Source organism: Chelonus insularis, unplaced genomic scaffold (assembly GCF_013357705.1).
Source record: "Chelonus insularis isolate UGA/USDA-ARS -01 unplaced genomic scaffold, ASM1335770v1 contig_25_pilon, whole genome shotgun sequence".
NCBI lineage: Eukaryota > Metazoa > Arthropoda > Insecta > Hymenoptera > Braconidae > Chelonus > Chelonus insularis.
The window spans coordinates 927314-944740 of NW_023276451.1; the positions used below are offsets into that span (position 1 = coordinate 927314).

Sequence of the window (17427 nt, forward strand, 5' to 3'; positions counted from 1 at the left end):
AAGAAAAAATAAGAACCAAGTCTTGAAATGTATGTAGTATTTTTAATGGACAACAACCAATAGCTAAAAAAAGTAAAAAAGAAGTTCATCAAGTTATAAGTATAATTATGATTCGGAAAAACTTTATTGTCATAAATTACAATAAATAGTATTGTTATTTACAAAAATATGAAAATCATAACAGTGTTTTTGTCTCTAATTTATATTTTTATAATTTACTCTTACTAAAGCTTTTTGCTTTTCTGCTATTCTACGATCAACAATTAAAATGGAATTTGTTCAAGTATTTACTGTTTCCTACAATTTAGCAGTATTCCTATTATAATTATATTACTAACTGAGGCCAGACAGGCAAGTGATGAGAATACATGGTAAAAATTCAACGAGAAATTATATAATGAAGGTAAAATAAAGCATAACACCAACTGCAAACTTTGCCCTCGAGGTTAAACTTTACAAATTTCAATTTAATTTAACTTTAAATCCAGTTACATTGATGCATATATCATTCATTTACCTTGTTTTTCGTTTAAAATATGTTCAATCAACATTACTTTTAATATTTGATTGTCATTATTATTTATTTCATTACTTTCGTTCTTTACTTTAAATCAAACTATCAATTATTTACTTAATTAGTTAATCAACTCATCTTTTTATAATAAAGTTTATCAGAATTCTTGACAAAGATATTTGGATGAAAATATAAAATAATAATTTGGATTAAATGAAACAAAACTAGAAACAATATTTTTTCAATCAATCATGAGAATTGGAAATAGCCAAATACACATAAAATGATAATTGATAAAATCATCATTAGACAGAAAATCAATGTTTGGATATGTATTTCAGATATTAGTTATGCACAGAGTGTATTGTAAAAGTGGCTGATGTCGAGGAAGGTCCGCAACCGAATCACAATAATTAACTTGCCAAACTTTGTTCAACTTAACCAACTTCATCTTTTGCTAGAACATCAAAATTCGTTCTAACTAGAAGTCTTGGTATGAATGTTGCCACAAGATGTTAGTTGATAGCCGTTGATACTTCAACGTGATCCGTCGGAATTAATCATTTTTTGAACTGTGAGTATAATTTTATTATTTAATATAATATTAATATTAACAAAATTTGTGTATAATATTGTTCGCAGCTATAATTGATTTTTTATTCAGTACTGTTTTTAATTAACTTTTAATCAATCATAGCATTCAATCAATATGACAGAAACTTTTGTAAACTAAATTGATTTTATCAAAATGAAGATAGATATTTTTTTTGTTCATTAAAAAAGTTATTTGAATTGTAATTTGCTACAATATTGGATAAAAAATGGTTAAATACATAATAAATTAAGTAGTATACATATGGCTATTAATTAGTTATTGTAAGGATATTACACAAATTGAAGTTTGAAAGCCTCAAGTTTTGATTATTCCAGTGCTTCTCAATATCGATGTAATTTTCATCGAATTTATTTAATAGAATTTATGGAATAATTCAACCAAGCGTACAAATAAATTTTACGACAGAATCACAGAGCGTATAGTGTACGTACATAGAAATCTCACAACAGCGGCGGGTCATTTATACAGCCTTCAAGTACAGAAGCTTAATCTAATTCCGTATAAATCCTCTGCCATTCTCCCCGTCTCTTTTATTCGTTCTTTCTCTTAAAGCTTTCTGGACAGCTTTTGACATGACGTAGCTAACTTTTATCCATCAAAAAGTACATAAATAAAATTGTTATATACATTTGCTGTCATTTATCGACCTATAAGAAATCGTTTCCTACTAAAAGTTCCCCTAAACTACTTGAACATCAAATTTATTCAAATACATTAATACATTTTATATATCAAAAACATCCGTGTACTTTAAAAACTAATTTTTTATTAATTAACTTTTATTCTTTCAAAAAACAATTTATCTTCATATTGAAAGGTGAACTTTATTAATAAATCTCTGAAAAAATTTCAAAATTTATTTAGGAAATGTAAGACTGATGTTATTGTATTTTTCAACAGATAAAAGTCGATGATGTTAAGAGTATCCATATCCGATGTTGCCCGATATGTTTCCCATCAAAAGCCTTAGTAACTCAAGAATGAGAGAACTAAATTGGCAAGGGATTCAACAGAGACAACACGTGGTAAGTCAGAATACAAATCCAGACCCCAAACACCCCTGAATACTGTCACAACACGCCCAGATGTAACAGGGGAGATTCATTGACGACCTATATTAATAGCATGTTTATGGATTAGTGATTTGTAACACGACAGGTAGGCCATCCTTCTTGCCAGAAGCATTCCGTTGACAATTATGCCAATATTGTATCCTATTAGCCCTATTTAGGAAGTTCAATGTCGTTCGATATTTTTTAAATAGTGAAAAATTACCTTGTAGTGATAAATATGCTTTTGTAGGTCTTGACAGTAGGGTCTTATATAATTCACAGTTATACAAGAATGAACAATTTAATAAGAATCATTTAATATTAATCACTTTAATTTATAAATACGAATAAAAGAAAAAAATTTTGTCATAGTAATAATTGAAAAAAGGACTACAATTTTGATAGCTTTTTTATTACTCATTTTCATGAGCAAGAAGTCTTATAGAAAGTAGTAATAAGCGGTACTAAACTGGACAATTAACTGAGTTCTAACTCCAAAGTCGAGAAGTAAATGACCAGATGAAAAAGAAAGAAATGTGAATATTTAACAGAAGCTTGCCACAGAGCGGTTCGTACACATTTAATTTGCATCGTATAACTTGTATTTCCGGTTGAGCACGCAAGACAAACACGTGTACGTTTTGGCAATCCCTCCATGCTTCTCGCGGCTCGGTAAACGCCTGCTATGCTCGACCACTCTCGTCGCTTTACTAATTTATGATTCGATATATAAACATTTCTACCTATCTGTATAATACAGTTTGCATTCTATTCTAAACGCAAGAGTTATTGTCATAATACGAGCATTGAGCCAAGAGAATTCATATCAAGAATATTTGTATATGTACGTACATTTAGTATAACTAATTTACTCATGCGTAGGTTTATAATAAGCATGATATTAATTATGAAGATTGATGGCTCTTGATACCTGCAATGACGTATAAATTGGTAATTAAGTTACCAAGTGGGTTATTATAATGATTTGATGCTTAAATTATTATTAACTCATTAATTTATTATGTACAATTGACTTATTTTATCGAACAAAATAATTATTGATTTGATTTTTGGAATTGTGATACTAACTGAATGTTTTTATAGATGCAGTTGCAGCAGTTTATGGAATAGAAACATTCAGAAACATGAACATGGATGATACCATAAAATACCTCAACAACTTGGTAAAAATTTTCTATAAAAATTTTTTTAATTTATAAGAAAAAATGCCTGATAAATTAAATTAATAAAAAATGTAAATTCATCATATTTGATAAAAGGTCAATGAATAATGATTTATCTAAAAGAAAAAAAGGATTGATAAATTGCTAGAAATGAATGCGCACAATAATTCTCATGTGTGAATAGTTTCAGTATAAAAACAGAAATAAATGATTTCAATATGTATTTTGTAAATATGTGACATGTAGCGTAAACCTATGTACACAGGTATGATATAATAGTGTGAGAAAGGGGTTGAAATGTGAAGTGCGAGTATAACCGCGGTATATACAGAGAAAGAAAGGATTATGTATAGTGAGGTATACAGAAATATGTGTGAGAAGGAGCAAGAGGCGACCGAGGTAAAATAAAATCAGAATGGTGTCATATGCGCCTGCTTGCATGATAAATGTAGCGATTTAAAATCGAAATTTCTCTTTCGTGTGCACGAGCCCGGACGTTTGACTAATGGTCCCACATTAACTATTGGAGCATTATAGAATGACGGGTTTAAAATTTTGAAAAATATATATCCCTAACACCCGACAAGACATTGATATTTTCGATGTATGACCCCGCTTACTTTCGTCTCTTCTTTTTTGATTTCGTTCATAGCTTCATGCAATATCGAAGCGCGAGCAACTTTTTTTACAAAGAGGCGTTGATGACACTAATCGTTTTTTCTGCCCGTTGGGTTGCATCTTCACAATAAACTCTATCATTAAGCTTTATTCTTTATTCAGTAAATACTCTATGGGTACTTCATAGTATACACTTTATTTTCAAATATTTACTGACAATATAAATGTAATTAAAAACCCCTTTATTCAATAAAAATCATTCCAATAATTTATTATTAAGCTCGAAAAATGAAGCGTGAAATAGAACAACAGTATATCTGTTTGGCATGGGATAATCATCTTAAAATATAAAGCATCATGAAACATAAAACACTAGGGTAGTGACAGCATGAATAAAATATACTTAGCTTCTCAACTACTGCAAGTTATTGATGCATATTATTCGTTCCAGTTTCATAGTTGAATTAATGTTTATTATCATCAGAAGTCCAATTTAAAAAGTTCCAATCAGTGAATTGAATAAATATTTTCTATTTTACAATGATTAAAAATATCTTCTCGAAAAATCCAAATATCAATTTGAATTTGTATTCTATCACTTTTCAAAATATTTTTGCAATAAAATACAGGAAATATTGAAATTGAATTTTTCGAAGTTTTTTTCCAATTGTTTTTACTACACAAAAATAAATTTACTAATAAGTTATTTTATTAAGACTTTTATTAAGAAAATATCTTACAATATTCTAAAGAATATTGTTATATTTTATTCATTATTACTACAACTTGTATTTGAATGTAATTTGAAATTTATTCCAGGTACAAAGAGTCAATAAAAATAATCAGAAGGACGACAATGTAACGCCTCGTTGAGGAAATAAATTATAAAATGCAGAGAAAAATAATAATGTGGAGCAAAAGGGGTGAGTAAGAAGAAAAAAAAGACAGAAAGAACTGGTTGACGCTCTTTATATTATATTAGTTTGTCTGGCTGTTATATTTGTCTGCATGTACACTTTTCTGCGCCTATGGCTATTGTCATTGTGCTAAGCTAGCATGCTTTGCGAAGCGTGAAACACTTCTATTCTTTAACAGGCCGTGAAACGCCCGGACGGAAAGTGACACCTCTTCTTTTTAAGTATGAGATATGAGCTCGTATTTGGGAGTGCTCATTAAGTCTTATGTAACATTAATAATATTCATAATAATCATAACAATAAAGGTAATACATTATATTAAAGGATCACTAGATAGTTTTTTATAATAATAAGTTTAAAATGAAATTAAAAATCGAAGTGATTAAACGGGTGAGAGAATAAAAAGAAATGAAGGGAAAAGAGGAAATGAAGCTGAAATGAGGGAATGGTTATATGCAAAAGTCAGTCTGCGTGACCGAATCATAATCCCTCGAGGCTTTGCGCTCTATTATCATATTATTGAAAAATCTCCGTGAAATGAAATGAAAATCGGCTAAATGCCGCGTGCCACAGCTTACTATTGTCCTTTAATTTAATAATATTAAGCGAGAACTTTTGTGGCGGGGGGTAGGGGGGTGGTGTATAGATCGTTTAAGTCAAGAGAGACAGAAAAAACTGGATTGACGTAATTCAGGGGTTACTACTCCAACCTATCACACAACGGCTAAAATATATTTGTCATTATATTTTCACGAAGAGTAGTTTGTAATGGGTAAATTTTTTCGTAGTTAAAACCAGCCTACTCCTTTTTCCTTGATGTATAACTTTTCTCTGTAAATTCGATCAAGTTTGATCGAATATTTTTTTCATTTTTTTTTATAAAAATGGCATTCAATTTATGCTCTGTACAAAGTCTCCATTTGTTTGCTAGTTAATTGAATCCACTTTTTTTACATCGTACACGTTAAAATTTCGTTGCTTTTTTTACATTTGACACAAAGCAATTGATATAAAAGCTTTTTCAACATTTATAGCTTTTTTTTTGTTTCAAATGTTATATTTAATTCTCTATTGTTGTTACTATCAATCAAGTAAAACAAATAATCATTTAATCTATTTATAAATGAATATATAAATGTAATCAACATAGAAAAGCTATTCATCGACATTAATGATTTTTGAGTTCCGCATAACAATACGTAAGATATGATTTTCGTGATGTCTATGAAGAAAAGGTCCAATTTAAACGCTCGCAACGAAATTCGATGACAGATCGTACCGTTATACGAGACACTTCGAAAACGGAAGTAAGCGTGTGATGATGGATTATAGAGTACGGTCCATGTGTTGATTCTGAATTTCGTGCAAACGGTTGGGCCGCCACCGCCACCTTTATATGTCGTATTGCACTAGAAGAGAAACGGCTCCATTGTCCTCGTATTGTCATCCCTACGATGGAATAATTCGCCAATTTTACGGGAATCGTCTGCGGATCGTTAGCCAATATCATTGATGACTTCGAGAAATATATCTATATTTTTTCATCGTAGAAATAATGCTGTTGTAAAATAGTAAAATAGATTATCGGAGAATAAATGATAGGCATTTATTATTTACCGTGAAGACTGATTGACGATCGAAAGGCGCAATCGTTACGTATATGAATTGATTGAATCGACTAGTCACGTCCGGCCAGGTTGACTTGATTCCCTTTTGCTTTCAAGTGTGACAATATAAGGGTACACGTCCCTCCAGCAGATACATACGAGCTACTTTCGCTCTCAAACCCGACAATTAGTCGCCTGCTTACATGCTAGTGATTAATGGTTTTCAGTAGGCTGAGGCAATCGCACTTGATGAAATGCTTTGTAACATATATTTATCTGGATATAGGTGTGTGAAAATAGTGCCTGATCTAGGTAAATTTAACTTTGAAAATCTCGTGCTTGAGGTTTAGATAGCGAGATAGCTTTCTCTTGACAGAAAATATTATACCAGCAAAAAAGTTCTATACGTTTTTAGATAATTTTTTGGTGTACATGTAAAATTAGTTCATTATTAAAGCTTTTCATTCTTATTGATATTTCTAACTATTTATGATATAGATATCTAACTTAGCAATCATTAAACAAGTGGCCTTTTTTAATAATAATGAATAAAAATTCATTTTCTTTTTCAGCATAAAATTATATCTGCAATAAATGTTTCTATAAACCGTTTCACCTTTAACATTAATAAATATACAAAATCATCAATTTTCTGGTGCTTATTTTTCACTAAACAGACGGACAGATTGAATAGAGAACATTTAAAATATCATTTTAATCCAATAAAGTGGATTATGAAATATGAAAAGTACAAAAGAGTAAAAAAATATTGTGAAGCTGAAAAATAGACAAAGCTATATAAATCTCAGTAAAGAAACAAGTCTATGACAGCTCTTCAAGAGTGTACATTAAACTTTTCCCGTGGCCACAATGTTTGGTCAGATTAGTTCCCGTAAGTGTCTTTTAATCCCGTTAAAATGTTTGCCAACAGGGTGCCTGCCCGGCTGCCTCGCTATGGGACTCTAGTATATGTATATGTAGTGCTGGAGCGTATTAGATCTCGTAATGCATCTCATCCCATCACTGTGTGTATATCGATACAACATGCTCAGTTCATATTTGCACAGCTTGGTCAAATATTGGAGTGTGCCTTTTGCGGGCTCCAAGCTGCAGCACACGACGCCTCGGGTGAAAAATTTAGTGATACCACTGTTATACATCGTTTGAATGAGATTATATTTAACATGACATATGCATATCATGTAAATTCAATACTACCTTGTCATTTTGTCGACGTTAAATTGAATAAAACGTCACAAGTATGGGAAGACATCTATTTTTCCATCATTATTGTGTACAAATTGTATATACTGATGTCGAAAATTGCCAGTTTAATACAAAAACTACTGTTATTCTATTGAGAAATGACTGATGACTTGAACGATTCGACCTGGCAATGACGCACATTGCGTCGATGAAAACTATTTCTAAAGAATCGTGCCAAGTGGGCGGAATAATACAGCCGTTTACAGAAAATCGAAAAGTCCCATGAGTTGCTGAAATTTAGGGAGCCAAAAATAAGTCTAACTTTCATACCCTATTTTATTTCTTTTTTATACACTTTTTTACCAAAAAATTACCTATCGTTTCGCTCATTTTTATTGTTAGATGGAGTCAATCACGCCCATTATAACAGTTCGATTAATGATTTATTGATCGAGTAAACGCGAGACACGCGTAGGATTTATTTTAATAGGGAAAAAAACAGGTATCAATACAGTTAACGTTCAAAATTGTTATTTCATCTTAAAAGTACTTGGAGTCAATTTACGAATAATTGTTTTCATGAAAAACCTCAAATTTTATTTTAACATTTCACCATTATCTCGAATAAATCACGAAAAATATTAAATTACTTATTTATCATAATGAGTTCAATTTTTTCATTAAAAAAAAAAATTCTAAATAAATTGCATTCAAATCAGCTAACAAAGTTGTTTTAAAATGTGAACATATAATAAATTAAACTGACACTTTAAATTATCAAAAAAAAAAAAAACCAAATAATTATGAATATCCTGAAGGCCGTCCTTTTCTCACTTTGTCACTTTCTATCTGTGTGGTATTGCGTTATTATAGCCTAGTGTTAACCGACGCCTTTAACGAAGCAAAGGAGGGAAATTCTGTAGTTTCTCTCTCTTGATTCTGTTGCACTCGGACGCGTTGGTTAAGTGAGAGAGTGACAAGTGGGTAGTTCTCTTAGTATGGATCCTATATCCCAGACGCTATATGTAACAGTGTTGAGTAAAGTTACTGTGTGAGCTTAGCGAAGCAGAGATGAGAGAAATGGAAGAGGACGAAGAGAAGGAAGAGCTTAAGGGTAAAAGTAGGATCGCGCGTGTCGTACTGCTAGCACGTTATTTCTACAGCCGCTATTACGAAAGAGGAGAGTTTGCAAGCACCCGTTCTCTCTTACCAACCCCCGCGAGGTCGAGAGGTGTGTCTCAACGCCTGGCCACGACATGACCAATTAGTCAGCGACGCTTAAAAACAGCAGGGTGCTCGCTTGCCCGCCCGGCCTCATACTACTATCATTTCATCGTTTATTTTCTTCTTTATAACATGCGTGAACACTCTGAGATACTTATTGCTTAATTTTTTATTTTTATCAGAGATTTATTAGACTTTTTTTTATTAATTTAACCTATTAAGAATTAATAAAAGGCATAGCACCATGTAGAATCTTGATCCAAGTTTTTCTATAATGACAGAATTTTTTTATCATAAGAAATTTTGTTCATTCGTTGAGATAAATGGTGATACTCAATAATATTTGTAAGAATTATTATAATGACTCTAGTATACTTCAAGTATTTATAGGTAATAATTTTTTCTTGGTAGAAATGAATTCATTTTTACACTCCATTACACAACAATAATAGTTTGAAGATAAATTGAAACGAATTTAAATTATTTTTTCGCTTCTATAGAATTCATACTATTTTCTTTTTAGCATAAATGACATAACAACAATCTATTTTACTTCTAAAAAATTTTTTACTACAATTATCTTGATTTACTTTGTAGTTATACTTGTTTGCTATACTTTTCTAGACTAAAATTTATTTCAAATTACATATAATACAATCGCTCATCAATTAAGAGTTAAAGATGTTTTCTATTGTTTTCCATCATTCGAAGCAATCTACAATGATTTATATTTAAGAATTTGTTTGGAATTGCAGGATCATCTTGATGGAGAAGAAAGAAAAAGAAAAGGGCAGAACTCGAAACTGGGAATGAGATAAGGACGTAGAAAGGGCGAGGAACAAGGAATGGAGGGCTTTTGTTGTGCAGCAGCTGCTATTGACACCTCGATACTCTGACTCAAATGAAAGGACTGGTGTAGAGATCGTGGTGACGTATAGATTATATAGCTTTATACATTGTTAGTTATACGTAATGTAACTAGTATAAGTACATGCTCATGGCTTAGTGAGATCATTTAAGATGATTATGTTATTGGCACACAGCCATATAGAATGTGTCTCTTGCTCTTAACCCTTGAAATCAATTCGCGGAGCTACTCTCTCCCATGGAACGCCACACAAATTGAACTCGTCTTCAGCACCAGATGTGAACTCCCCTCATTCCTCTAACGAGTATTAATGAGCAATTATACTTGGGTACTCAACATTAATTATCCAGTGAGAAAAGTCAGACCTTTGTATTTGCCATGGAATAATCCTTCCGTCGGATTCACTCGATTGAACAATTAAGTCTTAAATGGCTGAATATAATGTGTGCTTTAGTATGAATTTATATCAATTCAATTCATATGTAACTCGTACACTCCTCCCTACTCTGGAATAATTTCATTTCATCACCATAATTCCTGTTCAAAAAGCCGTCTTGAAACAACCAGTTGAAATATTGGTCGAGTCTGAATTACCATCGCCAACTTCAATGCCCCTAATAGGTCGACTAATTCTCCTAGGACACATAGAATGGCTGTATCTGAAAAGGAAATTAGATTCATCTTTTAAATAAATTCATTAGCTTCAATAAGGTAAGTTTTTTAATTTTATTCCAATGATATTAATAGTTGATAGTTGAAATTAATTTATTTGACGATAAATGTAAAACATTCAAAGAACTCTGCTATTTTAGCTTGATTATTTTATGATAAGTAATTTTTATTTGTAAATCTTTAATGAATATTGACAAATTATTATGATTGTTTTCAGATGCACTATTTATTCTTACGATTTATGATGTGTAATCCATTGAAAGTACAAGACAAACGATGGGATTCTTAGCAACCAATGGTTGTTCCATGGCACGCGACAAACGAACGATTCCCTTCAGGATACAACCTACATGGGCGATACAAATCGTATGGTAGTGACACGTGAGACGAGTGTTTCTGATTGTCGTGCGACGTGCCATACTCAAAGACAGATACGCTGAGTTTCTGTATACTAAACGCTGACTTTGCTCACCCTCACACTCAATCTCGGTATTCACGGCGCCATATAAAACTGAGAGCTGGCAGGATGCAAGATAGATTGAGGTATATCCGTTGTAACAAATTATATTCTCTGTGGTTTTAATCAATTCTCTTGTTGATATCTGCTTGCATAAATTCCTTAACATGTCTTCATTAATATCGCAAGTCAAATTCCGTACAAAGGATCATTAATTCAATCAACAATTACTAAGAAACATTTGTTATCCACGCGGGAATGTGTTTATGCTATAAACTTATAAAGCACACTTTAAAACTTAAAGAGTCTTGCTGTCAAGGTTTGAAATAATTTTTTATTTAAGTCATTGGAAAAATAGATAAACTTATAGATTGATTTGTGCATGTATTCTGTAAGTGGTGAATTATGATAAGTAGAAAATCGTAATCAATAACACACATCAATGATTTAGCATAGGCTAAAAGCATAACTAAAGTTTTATTCATTTATCAAAACATTCAGACTGCTTGTCAATTAACAATAAAAAGAATTCTCCAGTCCTAAAATATTTTTATTAATCGAAACCAAATGTACTAAACAAAAAAAAGCTGTATTTCTTATTTAAAAAAATCAAATCATTTAACAATTAGTCCTATAGCTATGTTCTCTACACTGCAAATCCCAAGATTCCACAAACATGTTAAAATAACACGCGTTAAGTGTGTTCAATGTAAAATTCCCATAACCAAACTATGCATGATTTGTAGACACTTTTTACACGTTTCGTAGTGTGTGAAAAGTAGATAGTTTCTTTACGGCATTTAACATCGAAGAAGTTTAGCGTGTTAAAAGTATCTACAGCTTGAATTTGCAGTGTAGAAATATTTTTTAATATTATTTTTTTTCGACTAACAAAAAGTAGAATGACAAATGATGATTTTTATGTAATACCGTCATAAAATAATAGTTGAACCATTATAAATATGATATTAGTAATTATTCATAATTTCTCAAGCAAGTTGTAGGAGTATTTAACGTTAAAGAACACAATTGAAATGATGATACGCGGCTCAGAAAGTTCTCCACCCTTATTCAAGATCGTTATTATCGCATTACGTTGTGCTCGGACGTATCCAACAATACCAAAGCAGGTCTATAGCTTGGATATAAGAGCTTCGAGGCTCTTTCATCTTATCGTGGTATCAACGTCAAACGCACCAGCCGCTGCTACCACCGCCAACGTTCGTATCGCTTGCTCTCCGACTCTCGGGTTACCACCCATTCTCATCCCTGAAGCGCAGCCAACCCAGAGAAGCCAGAAGCCAACCGCGGATCTAACCATCTCGCCGTACGTTGCAACATGTATTAGGTATCCAAAGCTCGTAGTGTATCTGACTTAAGTACTTCTAGAGTGCAGATATATCTAGATCATGTATACGTGTATATACTGTTTTATACAATAGCATATACATGTGTTCAAGTCTATATAAATACCCTGAGCAATCGTATACAAGTCGATAGAACATACACCCCTTCAAATATGCCTTCAAGAGCTTTTTATGCTTTTACTATTTCATGTCATTCGGTAGATCTCACTGATATTGGCTCGAGAATTCCCGGGGCCATCGAGTTCAGGGGAATTGAGATTCTTGGCACGTGACCAAATATCCCTCGAGGATTATCAACTGTTGGAGCGCGTAATTTCGTTAGCAAACATGCGCTCAGGCAAATTAATTGATCCCAGCTCCTATTTCATGATCTCTGTATTGATGAGTTTTCTTTTAGATTAGCATTTTAAATTCAAATCTAAAGAAATTTATTCTGTTGACATTCCTGGTATAATTATCTGTCAACAATGTACTTGAGATATATTTTTCATGATTATCATTTATTTGATGAGATTCAGTTGAATTTAATGGAATAAAATCTTATTTTTGTAGAATTTTTTGTTCAGTATCTTCTACTGAAATATGAATTTTAATTTAAAAACTTTGAGGTATTAAAAAAATTATTTTAATTAATAGTTTAATTTTTAGTATTAAAATCCCTTTGTGTTGTATTTGATGTTAAAACGAGCCCTTTATTACGTAGTATTATCAAGGATAATATCAAAAGGTGGTCGATTTATCTCAAGCTCTGTTACAGGCATTATAAAATGTTCTTCATTATCCTTGTAAAATTGATTTCTGCTATAGAAACATAAAAGTAAAATTTATTTTTTATTTTATATTAATTTTAAAAATATTATGGATATTTTTAATCAATATTTCTTCTATCAAAAACAAAAATAAATAAATAATATACAAACTATAAATTAAAATGTCATTTTATAAAAAATAATTAAAAATTAATTTTTTTTCAACAATATTTGTTTATGCATCATTCTCTCATGATTAAAAATTAGAATGAAAATTAAACTGGATTTATTTAATAATCTTAATTAACAAGTTAAATGAAAAATGTATCTGTTTATTGGTTTTCTAGTATTTAATATCATATCCAAGTATTTAATAAATTGATAAAGTAACATATTGCATATTTCTTTCACTTCTTGCTCGCAGAAATAATTCAGACCATTTTTCAGTTGCCATTTTACCGTTTTATTTCAATCCTAAACAAACCCTTTTTTAATATGTGAAGCCGAATACACCCTTAAGTACGTAAGTACTCGTGACAGCATGAGTAGTATCACGAAGAAGTAGTAAATCTATCGTCGACTGGATCAACGTGAGGGTTACACACGCACATATATCGGCCGCCGAGATTTGGCTCCCCCGCCCCAAGCTCGACTCGACTTGCGATTATTCAATTCATCGGCCTGTCAAAAACACCAGTGCACGCCGGCTTTCCTCGCTGTTCGTTCTCTTCTCTCCCTCCTTTATTTTCCGCTATCCCTTTCTCTCTTCTTCGCCCTTTTTCTCCCCCGCACGAGCAAACCAGCAGAAGCTTCGCGCTATATTCCACCCTCGTTTTCTCGTTCCTCTGTCTCGCTTCATATATACAGTCCTCATCTCCCTTTGCCCCGGCACTTGCGGCTCCCTTCCGTGGCAAACGATTAGGAGCAATACGCTGCGATAACAGCCTTTAATATCTTCTATCTACCTCTCTTTGTCTCTTTCTATATTTTTCTCACTTTTTCCTGTATCTGATACTAATTACATATAATCTACACACTGAACCTTGTTATTGGACCTATCAACGAGCAAAAAATATAACTTATTTTTACAAGCTTTTCAATTTCCTAGGGTGAAAAGATTGTTGATTCAATTACTGTGATTTTTCAATCCTTTGCTATTTTGTAGACGTGCTATTATGACATTTTTATTATCATAGTGTTTGATCATTGCGATTGGAAATTTGTAGACTTCGTTATTTTTAATTTAATTGAAAATTATTTCATGTCATTTTGATGGTTGCAATTTATTTTGGACGTACAATAAATAATAGACACGATTAAATGATAAATTATAAAGTGATTTTATTTTATAATTTATTTTTATTATTTGAATAATTTTTCAATTATTATTTAACATTTTATTGACATGAGAAGCACTTTTATACAAAAAATGAAATTGTAATGAGGTAATGAAGTATACTCTTCAACAATATAAATAATCATCATTCCAATTAAAGAAAAATAACATTTAATTGAAATAAAATCAAACTGAGGAAAAATATGTTATATTGATACTGTTTAATTATTTAATAAATTATTAGTTATTTTTTATATCAACTTATAATAAATTTATAGTAAGGTAATCATGAACAGAAACTCTCTAAAACAGATAATAGCTAGAATTAATTATCTATTATTATGTTAATAGATCAATTATTTAGTTCTATGATTCTATGATCATTTTAAATTCTAATTGATAAAAAAATTCATTAAAGCTTCAACTTTTTTCTATTGAAATCTAAACAAAGAACCTAGAGATTAACTTTATAGTAATTAAACATAATTACTATTTTATTCCTATAATAATACTAATTAGACAAATTTTATTTTTCAGATTGATCATCACTTCTAATGAATTATTTAATACATTAAGCATGGAATTTCCAAAAGTCTAGTTGAGCTAGGAAACTAAAGAGGATTTAATAAATTAGATGGGAACACGTGGCAATGAGATGGATTTGACGACTATCACAAAGCATCCTAACAATTGATTTGCCGGAAAAAATTCAGATCTGTTGTGTAGCCTATTTGACACGGTTACATATATGGTAACTGAGCTGTATCATATGATATAAGAGAAACGATATAAGACGAGCGTCACGTGTTCATAACTGCTCCCTATTGATATAATAATATTATTGGCCATCTCACTACTCTCGTCTTCACCCTCTGCCACATCATTGCATCTATATCTCCGCGAATTTTTTGCTATCATTTTTTATGAATATTTCCAATTCTCGATCGAACATTTTTTATTTCAATCCTCTCCATTAAAGATAAATCTGCTCATCTGCACTGAAATAATTATTAACTCTTCATTGGGCGATAAAAAAATTATGAATTTATTATTTTATAATAAAAATTCATTGAGAATAATTTAAAATATGATTGAAAGTTAACAGATTATTTTTTTTGAAAAAATCCAAAATAATTAAGAAATTTATTTAGCAAAAAAAATTATTTATCGAATTTTCTGTTTAGCTTTTAACCAATAAATTTGTCAATATTTTTACAAAATGTACTATCACAAAAACTGTACGATAAATTATTAGAATTCTTGATTTAAAAATGAAAAAAACTCTCAGTTGGCTGTGAGCCAAAGAAAGCATATTTCCAATTAAAACTCAATTTTTCTCCAATAAATAATAGCAAAAAGTTAATCCACTTAAAAAAAAAACTATCAATTTCAAGAGAAGATGCATTTTCACCAATAAAGTCATCCCGGTAGTTGCATATAATTTTCACCAGAAATCTCTTCATTAAAGAAGGATTTGCAGATCAGAATTGGTGCGGATGAGTAGAACTGATAATAAAGATTGCAGATGACAAAGGCCAATTTCAGAAGCGAGAGGCAAACGAGTAAAAGAGAAGAAGAGAGTCAGAGAGATGAAAAGAGAAAGGGCGCTTGAGTATATATTCGCTCGCTTTCAATTTATATAAGCGATAACCCGCTGCCGGCTCTTATAATAATTCTCGACTACTCGCTCGACTCCCGATGTTCATTTCATTATTTTTCCTTGCTTTCATCGGTTTTTTTCCCTTTATACGCCGCTTTCAACCATACACTCACTGTCTTTTTTCCTTTCTATTTATCTCCCTCACACTCACATTAAATTTCTCGAGTCCCAACATCCGCATATCGGGCGAGAGGGTGATAAGTAGCGACGCCGTAGCACCAGCCGGCCAGCAACCCTCTCACTCTCTTCTTGTTCACCAAAGCGATTCCAACGCGGGGGCGTGGTCCCTCTCCCTCTACGATAACGCTGTTGGTTCTCGTTGGTTCCGTGTTTGCCACGGCCTTATTCGTGGACCACCACCTACGAAGAGTCAAAGAAAAACTTAAGAGATATAAGTATATCTATATACTAAAAAAGTAGAAAAAGCGTGGAAAAAAAAATCCAGAAGAATAAGAATTAAGAAGAAGAGAAGTCGATTTGTCTGGAGGCGACGTACGACGTCTCTACCACTGATTGTCAATTTTGTGGGCCTTCAATGACAATGCAAAGGACTGAATAGAAAATTTTTCACAATCATTTGGATAACTTATTAAATGATTAACTCATTAATTACTTGAATCATCCTAATTATCACAAATATGGGATATATAGAGTTGCGGAGTTTAATCATGTGCGAGTAAACAATATCCTATGACGCGTTAATAGCTCATTGACTTTAATATAATTGCTTAGTGATGTGTAAATGCGTTGGAATATTGTGTATATAAACGATCTAAAGTCCCGCAAAATGAATATCTTTTCGAATAAAAAATGTATGAAGATATAAATTGTACAGGAATGGGGTATAAGTATGGGGTGTTTGAAAGCATATACATAGATAGCTTTTTCATTCAGGGAGAAAATGACGTCGCGCTAAACGGCTAAGCATTACATAGAGATGACTATAGGTGGCAAAGATAATAAAGTTGATAAGGGTGTAGAAGCTGTGCTACAAACCCTACCCTCTAAGTTGCAGGAGGGTGGTAGAGTTGGGCGTGGTCGACTTCACCCCCGTAGCTCGAGGATTGGTCGGTAGAGCGCGAGGTATCGTCAAATAAAATCCAATCGTTGACTAAAGGAATGCGAATTCTGGGCTTTTTTCGTTATCTCTTTCTCACTTAATATCTCACTCGTTTACGTTCTCTTTTCCCTCGTAGCTATCGTTGAGTAGCCCCTCCACGTGCATCCCTTTGCTCTCACAGCCACCCTGGCGTGCGCGCGCTCGCCGTTTCTCCGTTTTAAGGGGTGTGCAGTATCGTTTGATGGGAGTATGATTTTATTACGGCATTACCGAGTGAGCCAAACCTCGAATTGCTCGGCTTATAGTCTGCATTATCTCTA

At 32.0% G+C, this 17427-nt stretch overlaps 1 long non-coding RNA gene across 1 annotated transcript; it reads left to right on the forward strand.

The window, feature by feature from the left end:
• Window positions 1-886: 886 nt before the first annotated feature.
• LOC118064878 (uncharacterized) lies at window positions 887-15188 on the forward strand. The gene is made up of 7 exons (XR_004690112.1): window positions 887-1088; window positions 2031-2155; window positions 3287-3366; window positions 4804-4907; window positions 9694-10517; window positions 10696-11021; window positions 14925-15188. It is a non-coding gene; the product is annotated as an uncharacterized lncRNA (long non-coding RNA).
• Window positions 15189-17427: the final 2239 nt, after the last annotated feature.